At 36.0% G+C, this 18,156-nt stretch overlaps 1 long non-coding RNA gene across 7 annotated transcripts in view; it reads left to right on the top strand.

The window, feature by feature from the left end:
- LOC147364667 (uncharacterized) overlaps positions 1-13,387 on the top strand; it is a 287,481-nt gene extending 274,094 nt beyond the window's left edge. Inside the window, exon 6 of one of the 7 annotated variants that reach the window (XR_015134845.1) lies at positions 12,573-13,387. This is a non-coding gene — a long non-coding RNA (uncharacterized LOC147364667). Of the gene's footprint in view, positions 1-12,155; positions 12,230-12,572 lie in introns of those variants that run through there. The other 6 variants (XR_015134851.1, XR_015134860.1, XR_015134850.1 and 3 more) reach the window with 6 other exon arrangements.
- The last annotated feature ends 4,769 nt before the right edge of the window (positions 13,388-18,156 follow it).

Below are 18,156 nucleotides of genomic sequence, written 5' to 3'. Positions count from 1 at the left end.
CTCCTATCATTTCTCCTAAAGAGAAAAACAATACTGGATATATTTGAAAAACTGCACTGATGATCCTAGTTTTAATTAATATTTCTTAGTGATTCTTGTTTTGTAATGTGCATTACAAGTTGATATATTGATAATATTTTAGAGACTTTCCCATAGGTTTTGATTGAGAATGGCACTATTGCCATTTAAATCTAAATGTTACCATAATAATTTCTTCTTTAAAGTTGTTAAGAAACTTTTTATGTTTTATTAATTTTTTTGTCCTCTTTTAATATTCAAAAAGTATACATTTCTTGTCTGTCTTTCTGTAATTCATTTCTTATTTTGTCACATTTTGGCCATAGGATATATTTCATGATATATTAAATTTGGGGGGCCTCATCTACTAGGCCACAAGGCAAATGCCTACCCCCCCAAAAAATTTTAGTATTACATGATCTAATATATGTCGTACATACACCAGGAAAAAGAAAATCCATCTACTATTGCAGTACATAGTACTAAGTGTGTGTATTAATTGTGTTGTTAGCATACATTTTCCTTACTAACATTTGTTATCTATTTCCTTATAAAACTGAATTAAAATTGACCACATGATTTTGAATACATCTATTTCTATCAAATTTATATTTCTATTCATTTATTGAAATATAGAGTAATGATTATATGGTTTCTTAAATTTTTACTTCAGCAGTAAGCAATTTTTGTTTAATTTTGATCTTTGTTTTAAAATATACATCTCTGATGTTAATATTATTCTGCTTTTATTTCATGGTCATTTTCTTTTCATGTCATTTTCTACCTTTTTCCATGTTATTCAATGCAATTATTTGTTGACTATGCCAAAACCTTAGACTGTGTGGATCACAATAACCTGTGGGAAATTCTGAAAGAGATGGGAATACCAGAACACCTGATCTGCCTCTTAAGAAACCTATATGCAGGTCAGGAAGCAACAGTCAGAGCTGGACATGGAACAACAGACTGGTTCCAAATAAGAAAAGCAGTACGTCAAGGCTGTATATTGTCACCCTGCTTATTTAACTTATATGCACAGTACATCATGAGAAATGCTGGGCTGGAAGAAACACAAGCTGGAATCAGATTGCTGGGAGAAATATCAATAACCTCAGATATGCAGATGACACTACCCTTATGGCAGAAAGGGAAGAGGAACTCAAAAGCCTCTTGATGAAAGTGAAAGAGGAGAGTGAAAAAGTTGGCATAAAGTTCAACGTTCAGAAAATGAAGATCATGGCATCTGGTCCCATCACTTCATGGGAAATAGATGGGGAAACAGTGGAAACAGTGTCAGACTTTATTTTGGGGGGCTCCAAAATCACTGCAGATGGTGACTGCAGCCATGAAATTAAAAGATGCTTACTCCTTGGAAGGAAAGTTATGACCAACCTAGATAGCATATTCAAAAGCAGAGACATTATTTTGGCAACAAAGGTCTGTCTAGTCAAGGCTATGGTTTTTCCTGTGGTCATGTATGGATGTGAGAGTTGGACTGTGAAGAAGGCTGAGCGCCAAAGAATTGATGCTTTTGAACTGTGGTGTTGGAGAAGACTCTTGAGAGTCCCTTGGACTGCAAAGAGATCCAACCAGTCCATTCTGAAGGAGATCTGCCCTGGGATTTCTTTGGAAGGAATGATTCTAAAGCTGAAACTCCAGTACTTTGGTCACCTCATGCGAAGAGTTGACTCATTGGAAAAGACTCTGATGCTGGGAGGGATTGGGGGCAGGAGGAGAAGGGGACGACAGAGGATGAGATGGCTGTGTGTCATCACTGACTCAATGGACATGAGTCTGAGTGAACTCTGGGAGTTGGTGATGAACAGGGAGGCCTGGTGTGCTGCAATTCATGGGGTCGCAAAGAGTCAGACACGACTGAGCGACTGAACCTAACTGAACTGAACTGAAGAAAAATATTGTAGGAAAACATAAATTATCAAAAGGTGTATCTTTTTCAAAGAGCACCTGGAAACATATTTTTAATCCAACCAAAAACTATTTTCAGGGAAGTTTAGTCTGTTTAATATGTTTTGTGGATGTTTATAAACATTGTTGTATATTTACTATTTTATCTGACATTTTTTTGTTGACCATGTATTTTCTTTGCAGCTTTCTTTAAATCATTTATTGCATTTATTGTTTTCTTCCGCCTTCTTTTTTTTTTTTTTTAATACATTTGCTACTTTGGAGATTTATATTCTATTTCTACTATTTTAGAAATTTTAGATGGTACCTGGCTTAACTATGTCTAAAGTAAATCAGTATATATAGACTGCTTTTATAATCTTTAAACTGAGAATTTACAAAAGATTTATAACTTCTTTTTACACATCACTGTGTAACCAGTTGTTTTGTTTACCTGAATGTTGACAGATTCCTATAGTCATTCTTATTTATCCTGCCGTCTCACTCTTTCCTTCTTACTTGCTGGGGTCCAGCCCCGGCTGATCCAGGGTATTTAAAGCAGGGATGGCGTCGGTGAATACACTGACTTTAATTAAATATTAATTAGAGATAAAAGAGTAATAGAATGAGGATAGCTCAGTAGGAAAATTCAGTGGAGAAAAGAGGCTGAGTAGCTTGGTTTATGCGGGAGACCAATAAAACTTCAAGACAAGAAGCTTGCACCACTTACATAGGCCACAGGCGTCCTTCCGTTCTCCCCAAGGAGAGGAGACACTGAGGCCTCCCCGGTCGGATCTTAGAAGCCCAGGCATAATTAGTAAGCATGGTGGTTTCCGTGCTCCAGATGGAGACTCAGCCAGAGTTTGAAAGAGAGAGAGACATGGGGAGACCAGTATTTCGAGGAACTGATCCCATTTTTTATTTTCCAGGGTCTGTTTTTATATACTGAGATGTTATGCAAAAGTCACGCGGGGACAGCAGTCCTGACTTTAATTAAAGTCAGGTGCTTCATACAAATGTATACAGAGGTCTTAGGGGTGTTACATCATCTTCTGGCCAGGGGGGCCTGCTGACAATTTATGACCCTCTCCTTGTGACAGCGGTCAGTCAACCAGAACACTTATTTCTCCAGGGGTGATTATTTTTGAAACAGACACCACCTTCCGAAGGTACCAGATAAAGTTACATTCCTATAGAGTGAGGGTGTAGTGGGTTTTAATTAAGGAAAGAATTTGCTTAGCCTAAGGTCTAATGTGATTTATATCAAAGGTTAATACTTATTTCTTCTATATATTCATTAATGTGTGTAAGGGCAGGGGATGTGGAGACTTAGCAGCAAACATTGGCTCAACAAATGAAAAACCCTTCACCAATACAATTTCTAATTAGCCCATTATACTTATACGAATAGTTTTCTAACTTCTCTAAAGAACCGGTTTTTAGAAGGTTTAAAGCATCTCGTGCCTCTCACGGTTGGGAGGCTGTGAGCAATCACATGTGGCCGGACAAGCCTGTCAGGCAGGCTAGAGAACCTTCAGAGGAGTTTGTAGGTTGAAACACTCCTGTCACGCCCAGGAATTATTATTAACTGGAGCTCTAAGTTAACTCCTTCTCCGAAAGAGGTGGTGGGGGACAGCCCCCTGTAAAGTCAGAGGTGTAGGTGAGAGCACAAATTAGTAAAGTAGGCAGGCTCTGGTTATGGGGGTAGATGCTCGAGAATTTCCAGGGGGACTCCTGAGGCTCGATCCCGCCTTTGCATATGTCAAGCCTCCTTCCTCATGACCTTTGCCACGGGCAGAGTGCCTCACGCCATCCCCCCAACACCTCCCCCATTTTTATTTCTTAAAACAGTCAGATGCAGCTCAGTTGCGAGCTTCTGAATGCTCTGCCGAAGAATCCTGACAATACAAGGAAGAATGATTATGAGAAGTAGGATTAGAGCACCAACGGCAGCATAACTAAGGATATTAGACAGAATATTTTTTCCAGAAATAAAGTTAGAGAAGGTGTGAAAAAAGTCATTAGCTGCTCCAGCGGCGGTAAAATCCAGACGAGAGTGTTCCAAGGTCTGTATTTGATTATGAAGTTTCCCTAAGTCCAGGCCAATATCAGAACTGTTCCAAACACCTGAGATATGATTTTTAATCTTTTCCCAGTCATAATCTGTCTCGTTTACCTTCAAAGATGTCACGCATATCCACCTGTAATCAGCGTGGCATGTCAAAGCCATCTTCACCTTTAAAGCCTGTAACTCAGTCCCAATATGCATAATTGCCTTTTTTAAGGCGTCTTCTCTCATCTCTAATTTCCTATCTATAGCTTCCTGAGTTGTTAGAGTTAAAGAAACATTTTTAGACATGGTATCAACATATTGGGCAGTATGCACTTGTTGAATCAATGATATTGCTGCCACAGTAACAGAAGTAATTGCTATTAAAGCTGATATTCATAAAATAAGTAAGCCCACAAACCGTCGTGACCACATTAAATCCTGTAGTTGTTGTAACACAGTAAGACAATAGCTATCATATAGGCACCATAAGATAGGGTGGGTGTTGTAACACCACAAAGGAGCAAATATTACATTAAGGGTTTAAACAAGATGAAAGCATACATTGTTCACAAGGTACTATATTAGGTCCACCTGAATAATTCATATGCACATTGAGTTTCTTGGAGTCATTAGTAAAAAGAAAAACATAAGGCGAGGGTAAAAAAGCTAAAACAGAATAAGAATTATTTTCTGGTTGGAGTTCGTGCTGCAGCAGCCCTGTAAGTCTTGCCGGGATCTCGATGTTTATTTTGCCTCCCCTGCGGTGGGCGCCGCCCCTGCTCCCTCGCTGAACCAGCCTCAGGCTCAGCCGCAGCCAGGCAAATGCAGACAGACGCTGGCGGGGCTACGGCTGCGAGCGCTGTGCGCTGGGCCCCGGCAGCCAGGCTGGTCCGGCCCGCGGCTCCCGACGCGCGGCTGTTCCCTGCGATGGCGGCGGGAGGGGCAGATGAGTGCCCCTCCTCTTTTGTGATTGAAGCAATGGGGGAACCGGATGTCTGGGGGACTGCAACATAGTGAATCAGCCTGTCAGGGATCTAAATGGGAGAATCTGCGTCCTGTGGAAAAATACAAGCACATCCTGGACCGCTAGTTAATAATGGGTCAGGGCCCTTCCATTGTCCAGAGAGGAGGTCCTTCCATTTCACCAACAGCTTTGTATCTTGTTGTTCCAGACGAATCAGCATTTAGGTTATTTATTACAAAGAGAGCATGTTGTAAGATCTGACGGGGAGAACTATACTTAAATTCCCCTTCCTTTAATTTTTGAATTTGTATTTTTAATGTTTAGTGTGCTCTATCTACTATAGCTTGTCCCTGGGGATAATAAGGGATGCCTGTGTTATGTTTTATTTGAAATTTTATACAAAATTTTTGGCATCTGGAATAGGGAACTGTTTGTATCTAACAGGGAAAATAACTGGGTATCTAGATATAAAATTTAACAAAACATTGGAGGGTAAATGATGTAAAAATTTGACCAAAATAGTTTTTTGTAGCAATCTGCCAATTTTTATCAAACATTAGAAGAGCATCAAGTTGTTCTTTATTTTATGGAATTATAATTTCTGATGGCTCTTTACCAAATAATTCAATGTTCTGCTTTTTTCCTTTAATATCAAAATAGCTATCAATCCTGGATAAGAAGCCGCTACTTTTTTAGTTTGAGCGGGAAGATGGACCCACTCTAGGGGGCCGTTTTGTCATAAAATCAATTTTTGTCTGGCTACCCCAATTACACCTATGGGGGTTTTATGGTAAAGGAATTGTCAAGCAGTTGTCAATTTAATTTTTTTAAATTTTTAAAATTTACATTTTAACAACATAAATTTAGGGATATATTAATTTAGGTCTAATGTTTAGGTCTCTGTATACATTTATAATAAATGTATAACCTCTTTATCTCATTTTGGTATACAGATATACCTAAATGCAAAATGTATATATATATGTATTTATATATGGCAACAAGTATAAATTTATTGACATATAATATATATAAATCAATATACTTGAATTAATCTTTATAATTAATATATTAATTAATGTATATTACAGCAATACAACACGTACACAGCTAATACCAACCAACATAAACCAATGTACTGCAATGATACATGTCACTCATATATAAGATAATTACACAGTATATAGAACATATATCATCACAGCACATCAATCCATACCAGTTAATATCAGCCACACACACATTATATTACTGCAATATATATTTAATTATACAGTACATATATAATATGCATATATAGTATACATATTAATTTATATACAAATTAAGTATAGATCTATAAATAGAATTAGGTATACCTTTATTATATTTTATTTATACCCATATCTAATTAGGCAAACTGTAATTAGGCAAATATATTTATATTATGTATTTATAACAATATATAAAGTATTGTTAATTGTACCGCCTGTTGATAACTAAGAAATTGAGAAAACCCTTCTCTGTGTATCTCCTATTTGAGACAGCACGTCCCTCCCCCATAGGGTAAAGGGGAGTGTAGAAACTACATAGGGTTGGAAAGTTCCACAGGTATCCTCAAACTGCCAATTTAACATTTTTGAACTTTTAACTACTGTGGGGGCTTGAGGGCAAATGAAACAAAATTTGACCCCTGAAATCTATCAGGGCAACTTGTCAATCATCACTATTTTGTAAAAGATTTGCAGTTGATCCTTATTGAATAGAATTATTATATTTGTTACTTTTTTTCTAAAAAGTTCCACACACCTCCTCCTTTTATAATTAATTGTGCCACCAAGCTGGGATAAGATAAAACTATTTTTCTTGGGGTCACTGGTAGATGGAACCAATGGGCCTTTTTGTCACAAGCACCCTGTAGGTGTATGTTTTGGGGCAAGAATAATTTAATCTCATCTTTTGGTAATATTAATCCTAATTAACTGATCATTTAAAGTCTCATCTACTTTAACAAGAGCCGACTCTGTTTCATTAGTCAACTTTCTCTTAAAACTGGAATTAGGATTGCTTTTTAAGCAATCAAACAAGGGCGTTAAATCTGCAGTAGTCAGTTTTAAATGTGGGCGTATCCAATTAATGTCCCCTAATAATTTTTGGAAATCATTTAAAGTTAGTAAACAATCTCTCCGCAGCTTCAAAGGGGCATTATCAGTTTTCAAAACTTTTGGCAGACCTAAATATGAGAAGCAAGTAAAGAGGTGTTGCACAACATCTTTATAAGCTTCTCCAGTTATCATTTTATAACCTAAATCTGGTCTATAGCTTTTTAGATGACAAGCAACCATCTAATCTTCGCTTGAATACTTCCAGCAATGGGGAACTCACTACTCTTCAAAGCTTTAAACTCTCCCTCACCTTTTTTTTTTTTCTACAGCATTCTCACCCATACCACTTTCTCTAATCCCACCAACTCATTTTTGGTAGTATGCGTGGGCCAAGAGCTGGACCAGTCTTTCCCATCAATGTTAAGAGACGTCTGTTCCTGTGTCTAATAGCCCTGACATTTTATTTTCTTGAATTAAAAAAAATTTTTTTAAAGGCCTATAAGCTGTAATTTCCTGCACCGAAAAGGCTAGATCGCTAAATCCAAATGCTTTGTGGCTCCTAGCCTGAGAAGTCAAGTTTTTTCCTGTCTGATACTAAGGTAAAAAGCAAAAACTGTGTTACTCTTTGACCTTTATTAATTCACAGTTTTGGTAGGCGGTGAGGTCAAGACTTTAATTTCTCAATATAATCAGAATCTACTACACCATGCACCACCGAAATTTTTCTTTTCTCTTTTTTTTTCGTTTTCTTTCTTTTTTTTTTAAGAAAGCAAGCTACGCCCCAGCACAAATCCTACAATGCCCTCAGGTAGGGGGCCAGCCACTCCCATTGGAATTGGAGTAATTGGCTCGTCAAGGGTTAATATTGTTGTTAAATCCCCTTACCATCGCTTTTCTCTTAGCCTGGGTGAGACCTCCAGGGGAACTCCTGAGGCTGGATCCCGCCTTTGGGTATGTCGAGCCTCCTTCCTCATGACCTTTGCCACAGGTGGAGTGCCTCACGCTGGCCCCCAACACTTACTAAGGTTTGTTTTTTGTTAGAGGGTAACTTTTAGTGAGGATATTTGAGTAGAAAGTCATTTTTGCCTTTTTTTAATGTTTTGTTTCATAGTATTTATATTTTGCAACAAATCTAGAATGATGGTTGAACCCAGAGTTATTCCTGGGTAAACAGATACATCCCATTAGAGCTTCTGTAATATTAATCTGTTGTCTATAAGCATTCATTATTGTTGAGAAATGTTTGTTTCCAGACTATTTTTTATTCGTTTTATGTTTTTTTCCTATTTTTTGAGATTTTTCTGCACATTTTATAATCTCTAGTTTCAGAATGGTTTTTCTTAGCCCAGATTTTTCTCTTGTACAGGAACTTTTCTATTGCCTTTATTTGAGGACTCAGGATTTGTTTTTTAAATCTAAAAAAATTTACAGTAGTCTTTTTTTTCAAATAAGACTTTTCTTCCTTTTTCTCCATTCTATAATGCCAAAAGTACAATTATTTTCCATCCTTCTCATGTTTCTATCCTTCTCCATGTTATTTCCTTTTTTCCTTATTTCCATCCTTCCTTTTTTTTTTTTTTTTTCTGGATGAGTCTTAATGGATGTTTAGTTACATATCTTTACTCCTCCTGATTCCTTGGAGGAATTTTTCCTTGCTCAGATTTTTCGGTAATGTTATCAATTATTCCTTTGGATAATGCCCATTTTTTAATATTTATTTAAATTTTAATTTTGATGGTCATGTATCTAAAATAACTTTTGATGTTTAGTTATTATTTGTATATCTGTGTTTTATTATTTTCTTCTCTTCACATATTTTCCTTATAGATTACCCAGAATGAAGGGTGGATTGTTCTCCTTCCTGTTTCAACAGGAAGAGGGCCCTCTCATAGTACTCTAGTTTGTGCAGGGATCTTTATTGTACCTCTCTCTCTACTTTTGCATTGACATTTAAACTCTCACCACCAATCTCTGTGGTCTGATTCCCTTGGAGATATCACTAAAGATTTAAATCCCTCTTCTCAGACTTTATCTTTGTCATTTATTACATCTAAGGCTCTCTTTTTTTGTTCTTGTTGGTGGTAGTCATATTCATATATTTTAATATTCCAAATTTCTTTGTCAGTGAGAGATGTATCTCCTCTCAGTATCCATTTAAATTTACCTTTAAACTTAAGTTTAATTAACCACCTAACTTATTTAAAGTTCATCATATACAATACAAATGCATATTTCCTTCCTCTGTTATTCTAATCTCTTCTTCCTATAATTTCTATAATGTATTAATAATATAAAATTCTGTCTACACATGTATAAAACTGTGTAGAATTAAGATACAAGACAGAAAGTTCAAAACAAAACCTTTATGCTTGCAAGAAATAAGGGTATCCAATTTGTACATTAAATCATTGCTTTTATAATTTGCCTGAAATATATATCTTATCCTTTATGCCTAAAATATTTGACAACCCTAGCTAAAATAGATTTTGGGGAACCAAAATTGTGCCAGTAGTATCCACAATTTTATGACTCATTCTTGGTTTGTATAGAGAAATGACAAATATTCCCTTATGGGAAATCACTCTGGTGTTGTTAGTGTGATTTAGTTTAATCACTAAGCTCTTTTCCACTGAATCAGGATGCAGCCTTGAATGCTTTTCAATATAGTACTCCTGGAAGCCACAACCAATCAATCAGTATTAGCATCTGATCTGAAACATATTAGTCATTTTGATCTAATATATCTGGTAATAATTTTAGTTAAGTGATATAAGGTTTGAACTCAGACCATCAACCACTTTGCTAAATTGATGCTAGCAATTGTAGACAGAGGAATTATATTTTACAATATTCCTGCTATTTTCTATGCTCTTTTCATTACTCTCATCTTGTCCTTACAACAAACCTGTGAAATTAAAATTATTTTCACTTAGGAAAAAAGATATATGCTAATTTCCTTAAAGACACAGAACAAAAATTAGCAAACCTAGAATTTAACTCTTGATTTTGGCCTCCAAAGCCTATATTCATGCTGAAGCCAAAATAAACTGCTCAGGGATATCTATAATCACATAACTGTTTCCTTTTAGCAGAAATGACACAGACACTTTTGATAATTGAGAATTGAAAAAGATCTAGTTCAGTTTCCTAAGACACAGTGTTCTAATTTACTGGAAAATATTTTTTTTAAATGGGCACAGGGGAACTCTTTATTGTTTTATTTTTTGGTCCATATATTCCAAGATGTAGGCTAAAGGTATTGAATCTGATCTACTATTTTTTGTTAATTAAGGAACCCTTCTGAATAAAAACAGTATTTTCTGACTGGTCTTTAATCTAAAGAATTACTGAGATAAGGGAAAAGTCTAAGGAATTTTGTATGAGTCAAGGGAGCTTCAGGTTCTGCTTATCTTTTTAAAAACTAAGTGCAGGTTATTAAGGGGATAGTGCTAACAGTTGCAGCATAAATTGGGCTACAAAACTTTTTTTTTTTTACTATAGCTGATACTGTTTGTGATGTTATTAATAATTCCTTTTTAATGGGTAATTTGTCTTATACAGTTCATCATCTCTCTAATAATGCTACCATTTAACACTCTTTAAAATCTTGAAATTGAAGGTTAAAATAAATGACTATTATTAATGCTTAAGAAGAAACAAAGCAATAGTTTTAGACTAAAATCTCTTTTTTAAGCATGCTCAGAATTATCCAAATTCATATTTTCTTTATTAAAAGCCCTCATATAATGTATTAAAAGTGCTCTAGCAACCGCCATGAAAATTCTTCTTACTCATTACTTATTTCATACATCAAATAGTTGGTAAATTTGTTGTTAAAAGGCTCTGTTGTAAGTGTTGAGTATAGAGAAGTTAACAAAGCAGATGAAATATTTTATATCCTTACCAATTATGTTTTATTAGATTACATAAAAAGTAAAAAAATATACACAGATAAGATATGTATTATTGAATTTATTGATAATTTCTAAGGAGAAAAACAAAGTAGGGAAGTAGGATAAGATAGGATTTTGAGGGACATAGTACAGTATTAGAGATGGAAAGGCTTCTTGTGAAGTTGGCATCTGAGCAGAAATTTGAGTGAGGGAAACATATGGGAATCTGGGAGAAAAGCATTTCAGCAAAGGAAAAGCAAATGCAAAATTTGAGGAGCAGACCTGTTTGAGTAACAGTTAAGAGACTAATCTGGTTTGCAATAGAATGAACAAAGGGGATAGTAGTTAAGAGATGAGATTGGTTAGAATTGTGCCTGTCATATTCTAAAGGAATGACATGATAATTGGAGTTTTTTTTTTAAGACATTATGTTCTTATGCACATTATGACATTATGCACAAAGGCACATGTCCGCTGCAGCATGATTTGTAACAGAAAAACTGGGGGAAACTAATTTCCAATAAAAAGAAAATGGTTGACTAAATTTGTGGAAGATAATATATGTAGCTAGGTTTCGAGACCAACTTGTCCACTAAATACAACTAAAATGCTGGAGGAAACACGACTAATATCTTAAAGGCAAAGAGAGCTGCAAAATAACTAAGACTTACTAACATCAGATCATAAGTGAGGACAGGAACTTCGAAAGGCAGACAGAACACAAAAAAGGTCCTTTCACCAGAATGTATTTATCAAACGTAGTGTACTTCTATTTCATTTTTATAGTCTAAGGAAGGCCAGGACCCACCAAAAGTTGGAGGACTAATAGAAAATACTCATCCCCATAAGCTGTACCCTCAGAAGGGGAAAAACAAAGTCCTAGAAGTTATATCCACAAGCCATTCCTCACTTCAATTTATTGCCCAAATTCATAGTGTCTGAGGTGGGTCTTATAAAATTCTCAAAACAAGTATTTGGTTTAAAGTGGTTCTGGGACTTCCCTGGTGGTCCAGTGGTTGAGAATCCGCCTTTCGATGCAGAGGACATGGGTTTGATCCCTGATTGGGGAGCTACGATCCCACATGCCCCAAGGCAACTAAGCCTGCGCACCACTCTTCTGAGCCCATAGGCCACTGGAGAATCCCATGGACAGAGAAGCCTGGTAGGCTACAGTCCATGGGGCCGCAAAGAGTCAGACACAACTAAGCGACTTCACTTTCACTTTCACTTTCTTTCAGAGAGTCCATGTGATACAAAGAATGATCCCACACTATGCAACGAAGATCCCACGTGCCACGACTAAGACCCAGTGCAGCCAAATAAATAAATACATATTTTAAATGATTCTGAAAAAAAAAAAAAAAAGACATTATGTTCTAACCTGATTTAAGGTTTACAACAAAATTGAGAAGCTACAGATTGTTCCCTGCTCGTATATACGCATGTTCTCTCCCATTATCAACATCACCCATCGGAGTGGGTGTTACAGTTTGTTACAGTTGATGAACTTACATGGTCACATCGTAATCACCCAAAGTCCATAGTTTAATTAATGGTTCAGTCTTGGTGTTGTGCATTTTATGCATTTAGACAAATATATAATGACATGTGCCTATCATTTTGGTATTATACAGAGTATTTTCACTGTCCTACAGGTCCTCTTTGTTAATTGGAAGTTGTATATGATCAAGCCGGGATACTACAAACACAATGAGCTGTTCAGACTTTCCACCCCAGAATTAACCAAAACCATATATTTACATTTGGTCATATTTCCCAACTGTGGTGTTGGAGAAGACTCTTGAGAGTCCCTTGCCCTGCAAGGAGATCCAACCAGTCCATCCTAAAGGAAATCCGTCCTGAATATTCATTGGAAGGATTGATGCTGAAGCTGAAACTCCAATACTTTGGCCACCTGATACGAAGAGCTGACTCATTTGAAAAGACCCTGATGCTGGGAAAGATTGAAGGCAGGAGGAGAAGGGGACACTAGAGGATGAGATGGTTGGATGGCATCACCGACTCAATGGACACGAATTTGAGTGAACTCCAGGAGTTGGTGATGGACAGGGAAGCATGACATGCTACAGTTTATGGGGTTGCAGAGTCAGACACAACTGAGCAACTGAGCTGAACTGAACTGATATTTTCCAATATATGAAATAGACAGTCACGATGTTAGCATGAATATTAGTATTTCTAAAAATGGTAACAGTTTGGATACATGTTTTCACATTGCTCACTGTTTCTTTAGATATCCTGAGTATTAGCCAATGAGAGTTTGGAGAACATGGGAGGTAATGGAGCAAACAGTATGAAAAAATACTGAAGATCTGAGGTAGTATCATCTGTAGTTGGTTCTGTGAGTTTAGGGTAAGGAACTGGCTAATAAATACCATTTGTTTTATTAGAATGCTGTCCATAATAACTATATTTCTCTTCTATAGCATTAGAAATAATTTATGCATTTACTGTAATTTTTGTAGAGGCTACTGAGTAACAAAAAATAAAGAGTATCTGTTCAAGAAGCTGTATAATTTCTTTTAATATGTATTAAAAATATATTGACTTACTTGCTAATGCTTTTTAAACATAAATTTTGCTGTTAAATATGTGAGATAGTGATCAAATGAAAAAGACAAAACTATGCAACAGTTCCAACCAGGAATATGTTTTCTTGCTTTTGTGTAATAATGTTATAAAATACTACAAAGGAAACACACTGGTTAAATAGTTCCCTTTTCTATTAATAGGGAAAATAATTTGTCATGTGTATTTCTTAGCCTTTAGGAAATATATTATTACAAGCAAAATACATAAATATTATTTGAAGGAAAATTCATATTTTATTCCTCTTGAATTTTTCTTAATATGGTATAAAAATAGATACTGAGGATGGAGAAAGATCATTTATTTTTAGTGAGTGAAATATTCTCCAAAGGACTTAAAAAAGTGGACCATATATCTTGTTATAATCCCTGGTAGTCATTTTACCTGACAGATCAATTTGGAACCTGGCTTAAGATATGAGGGCTTCCTGGGTGGTTACAGGGCTTCCCTTGTAGCTTAGTCAGTGAAGAATCTGCCTGCAATGCAGGAGACCCGGGTTCAGTTCCTGGTTTGGGAAGATCCCCTGGAGAAGGAAATGGCAACCCACTTCAGCATTCTTGCCTGGAGAATTCCATGGACAGAGGAGGCTGACAACTACAGTCCTTGGGGTCGCCAAGGGTTGGGCACGACTTAGCAACTAAACCACCACCACGAGGTGGTGCTAGTGGCAAAGAATCCGCCTATGAATGCAGCTGCCATGGGTAAGAGGCATGGGTTCAATCCCCGGGTTGGGAAGAAGACTTGGAGGAGGGCACCGCAACCCACTCCAGTTTTCTTGCCTGGAGAATCCCACGGACAGAGGAGCCTGGCAGGCTACCATCCATGGGATCACAAAGAGTCAGATACAACTGAAGTGACTCACACATGTAAGCAAGCTAAAATGTGAAGGCATTTGAAAATAATACTATAAAAGTACTATAAATACTATATAAAAGTACAGAATACTGAATGTATAATGATAAATTGAATAAATGAAATGAGAATCATACCAAAGAACTGCACAGACTTTTTGGGCTGAATGTTTGGTGGAGAATCAGAAAATCACAGGGATGAGGAAGTGACTTATACAGTTACATTAAGAATGAGTATCAAAGAATAAGCACAACGATGAAATTGTAAATTTCCCTATTCATTTACCATACTTGGCAAAGTGATTATTGCTCTCGTAGCCTGTGTGTGTCTAGTCACTCTTTATGAAAACCTTGAGTAGTGAATGCTTGTGAAAAAGCCATCCTTGCATAAATTCAACTTCTGCAAGTTCAGTTCTGATTCCAAATCTGTAATTGCAGCTTTTGAGTATTGTTCTTTTCACACATAAAGCATTTGTACTTATAAATATCACACCAGCATTTGTTTGTATTCTTTAGAGATATCTATGCAGAACAGGTTATTTTTGAATTTATTCCTTCTGCCCCTTATTTTTACATTCTGCTAGTTCCTCATTCCCTTTGGATATTTCCCTCTTCATCCCACAATTTATCTGTCAGTTTGAAACATACCCCACTATATAAAAAGAAAGTTAATAATCCCTTTGAGTTGTTTATACCAAAATACAAATATATAGTCTGAAATTAGCAAGTGCAGAATATCCTAACTTTAATATAAATGAGTCTGATAGCTGTTCTGCAAGAAATATATTGCTTTTAGGGGTAAATGGGCTCTTTGCAATAAATGCCACCAATTGTAAAACCATCACAAATATGCTATAAATTTAGTCTGTCAATTTAGAGTAGTTACTTATTAATCGAACATACACTGGATCATAGAAAAAGCAAGGAAATTCCAAAAAGAAAATCACATCTATTTCTGCTTCATTGTGCTAAAGCCTTTGATAGTGTGAACCCAGATGGGAATACCAGATCACCTTATGTGTCTCCTGAGAAACCTGTATGCAGGTCCAGAAACAACAGTTAGAACCAGACATAAAACATAAAACATAAAAACTGATGGGTTCAAAATTAGGAAAGGAATACATCGAGACTATATCTTGTCACCCTTCTTATTTAACTTCTGTGCAGAGTACATCGTGAAAAATGCCAGGCTAGATAAAGCACAAGCTGGAATCAAGACTGCTGGGAGAAATATCAACAACCTCAGAAATGCAGATGATACCACCCTAATGGAAGAAAGCAAGGAGGAACTAAAGAACCTTTTGATGAAAATGAAAGAGGAGAGTGAAAAAACTGGTTAAAAACTCAACATTCAAAAAATGAAGATTATGGCATGTGGTTGGTCCCATCACTTCATGGCAAATAGATGGGGAGAAAGTGGAGAGAGTGACAGATTTTATTTTCTTGGGCTCCAAAATCACTGAGAATAGTCACTGCAGCCATGAAATTAAAGGATGCTTGCTCCTTGGAAGAAAAGCTATAACAAACCTAGACATCATATTAAAAAGCATAGAGATAACTTTGCCAACAAGGGTTTCTATAGTCAAAGCTATGTTTTTTCCAGGTGTCATATACAGATGTGATAATTGGACCATAAAGACTGATCACTGAAGAATTGATGCTTTCAAATTGTTGTGCTGAAGAAGACCGTTGTTAGTTCCTTGGACAGCAAGGAGATCAAACCAGTCAATCCTAAAGGAAATCAACCAGGAATATTCATTGGAAGGACTGATGCTGAAGCTGAAGCTCCAATACTTTGGCCACCTGATATGAAGAGCTGAGTCACTGGAAAAGACCCTGATGCTGGGAAAGATTAGGGCAAGAGGAGAAGACAACAGAGGATGAGATGGTTGGCTGGCATTACTGACTCAATGGACATGAGTTTGAGCAAACTCTGGAAATAGTGAAGGACAGGGAAGCCTGATGTGCTGCAGTTCATGGAGTTGCAAAGAGTCGGACATGACTTAGTGACTAAACGACTTATTAATCCATTAGAATTGAGGCTAGAAGGCCAAAGATATGAGAAGCAATACTTTCTTATACTAAAAGTACATAGGAATTAACAGATTACCTTAAGAATATTTACTTTCTAAACTACTAGTAGATGACTTTGTGCTTAGATTTAAGATCTTGATAATTTTTAAGTAAATTCAAGTATGCATATCCTCTGCTAGAAATCTCAGAATTGGTTAAATCCATGTTTAAAAGATTCATTTTAGCCTAATCAAATGATCAAAGAATGTTCAGAAAAACTCTTCCTTAAGAGCAATAGTCTATATAACTTGAGTCTTTCTTCCTTCAACTGTGGAGAAAAATGCCAACTCCATCTGGAGTTCAAAATCATCAGATAATGGCAGCTGTCATTTCTTCTTAATAACTATTCATTTATTTTCTAAAACCCTTATGAGTAGTATGCCAGGGGATGAGTATGTAAGAAAAGTAAAAACACTCCAGTTGCTGTGCTGACACTCTTAGCTACTCTCTGTCTTATCTTGTGTTTTCTCTAATCTTACAAGGCTTTCATGTTTTATCACTTTGATGTAGGCGGGAAAAGAATCAAAAGACCAGTTTTTGCCTATATAATTAGTAGGTAATAGAGCTTGGATCCGAATTATGTATTCATTTTCCTACATATACTGTTTTCTCTTGCCACACCCAGCATCCTGACTTCTTAGCCTTCAATTTCATTTTAGATAAATATGAGCAATATAGTGACCTAATTCTCTAATATTTCTATAATCTGAGATACTCAAATATTTTTACTTTATTGTTTGTGCTCTGGATTCAACCAGGGAAGTTATAAGCCTGATGTGTGTTCCTTATTCAAAAATATTTCTATGGCGGCACTTTTTGCCTCTGGATCATTAAAATGTTCTTTTTCTTCTAAGTTCCTATTTTTATCTTTCTCATTTTGGTACTTAGTCTATGTGAATACATTTCTAAATGGTGTTAGATGCTCAGACTACTAAATGGTGTTAGGCAGATACTCAGATTACTTTTTCCTCCTAGTAAGCCAATTTTTCAAAAAAACCTATCCAATAAACATTCTTTTTTTATTATTGATTTGTTGGTAATTTTTATCAACTTAAGTTCCATTTTTATGGGATTCTGTCTGTGTGTTGACTATTATTTTGAATTGGCCTTATGGTTTTCTTTTTCATAATTAATATATGGTGCTTTTTTTCTTTTTAACCATGACTATAAAACCCAAGTTTTCTTTCCTTAGTCTTCATTTTAAATCTTAGTTCTGTAAGAACCTTCATTCTCCACACATTTTTTTTTTGGGGAATACATTTCTTGGATTATTCAAATATCAATGCACCTTAAAAGAAGATGGCCTAGAATTTATGGATAAAATGGAAGAAAATTGGCATATTCATGATATTCTGCCATCCCATGTGAAGGCATAGAATATCTCTTACTTTATCCAGGTTATCTACTATGTTCCTTATTAGAGTTTTAAAATTTTCCCTATAGGCTTCCATTTCTAGAATTGTTTGTCTCAGATATGGTTTTAGTTTTATTTACTTTCATTTTATAGTTCTTTGTTTAGAGTGAGAGAAAACACTGAGTTAAATTTTTGTGTATTGTAAACATGGAAGCTGAAATGCAGCCACATTCAGGAAACATATTCTGTGATAACACCAGCTTTGAGGCATGTGAGTTTGTGGTGGGTTACCATTTTACTCTATTTTCATCTTCTTGGGATGCTCTTCCTATTTGTTTCGTGATATAGCTG

The sequence above is a fragment of the Bos grunniens genome, chromosome 10, assembly GCF_055505025.1.
Source record: "Bos grunniens cultivar Pamir isolate PY7600 chromosome 10, Bosgru_T2T1.0, whole genome shotgun sequence".
Classification (NCBI taxonomy): domain Eukaryota; kingdom Metazoa; phylum Chordata; class Mammalia; order Artiodactyla; family Bovidae; genus Bos; species Bos grunniens.
Note: the sequence above shows the minus strand (reverse complement) of the source record. Positions and strands in the feature narration are given on the sequence as shown.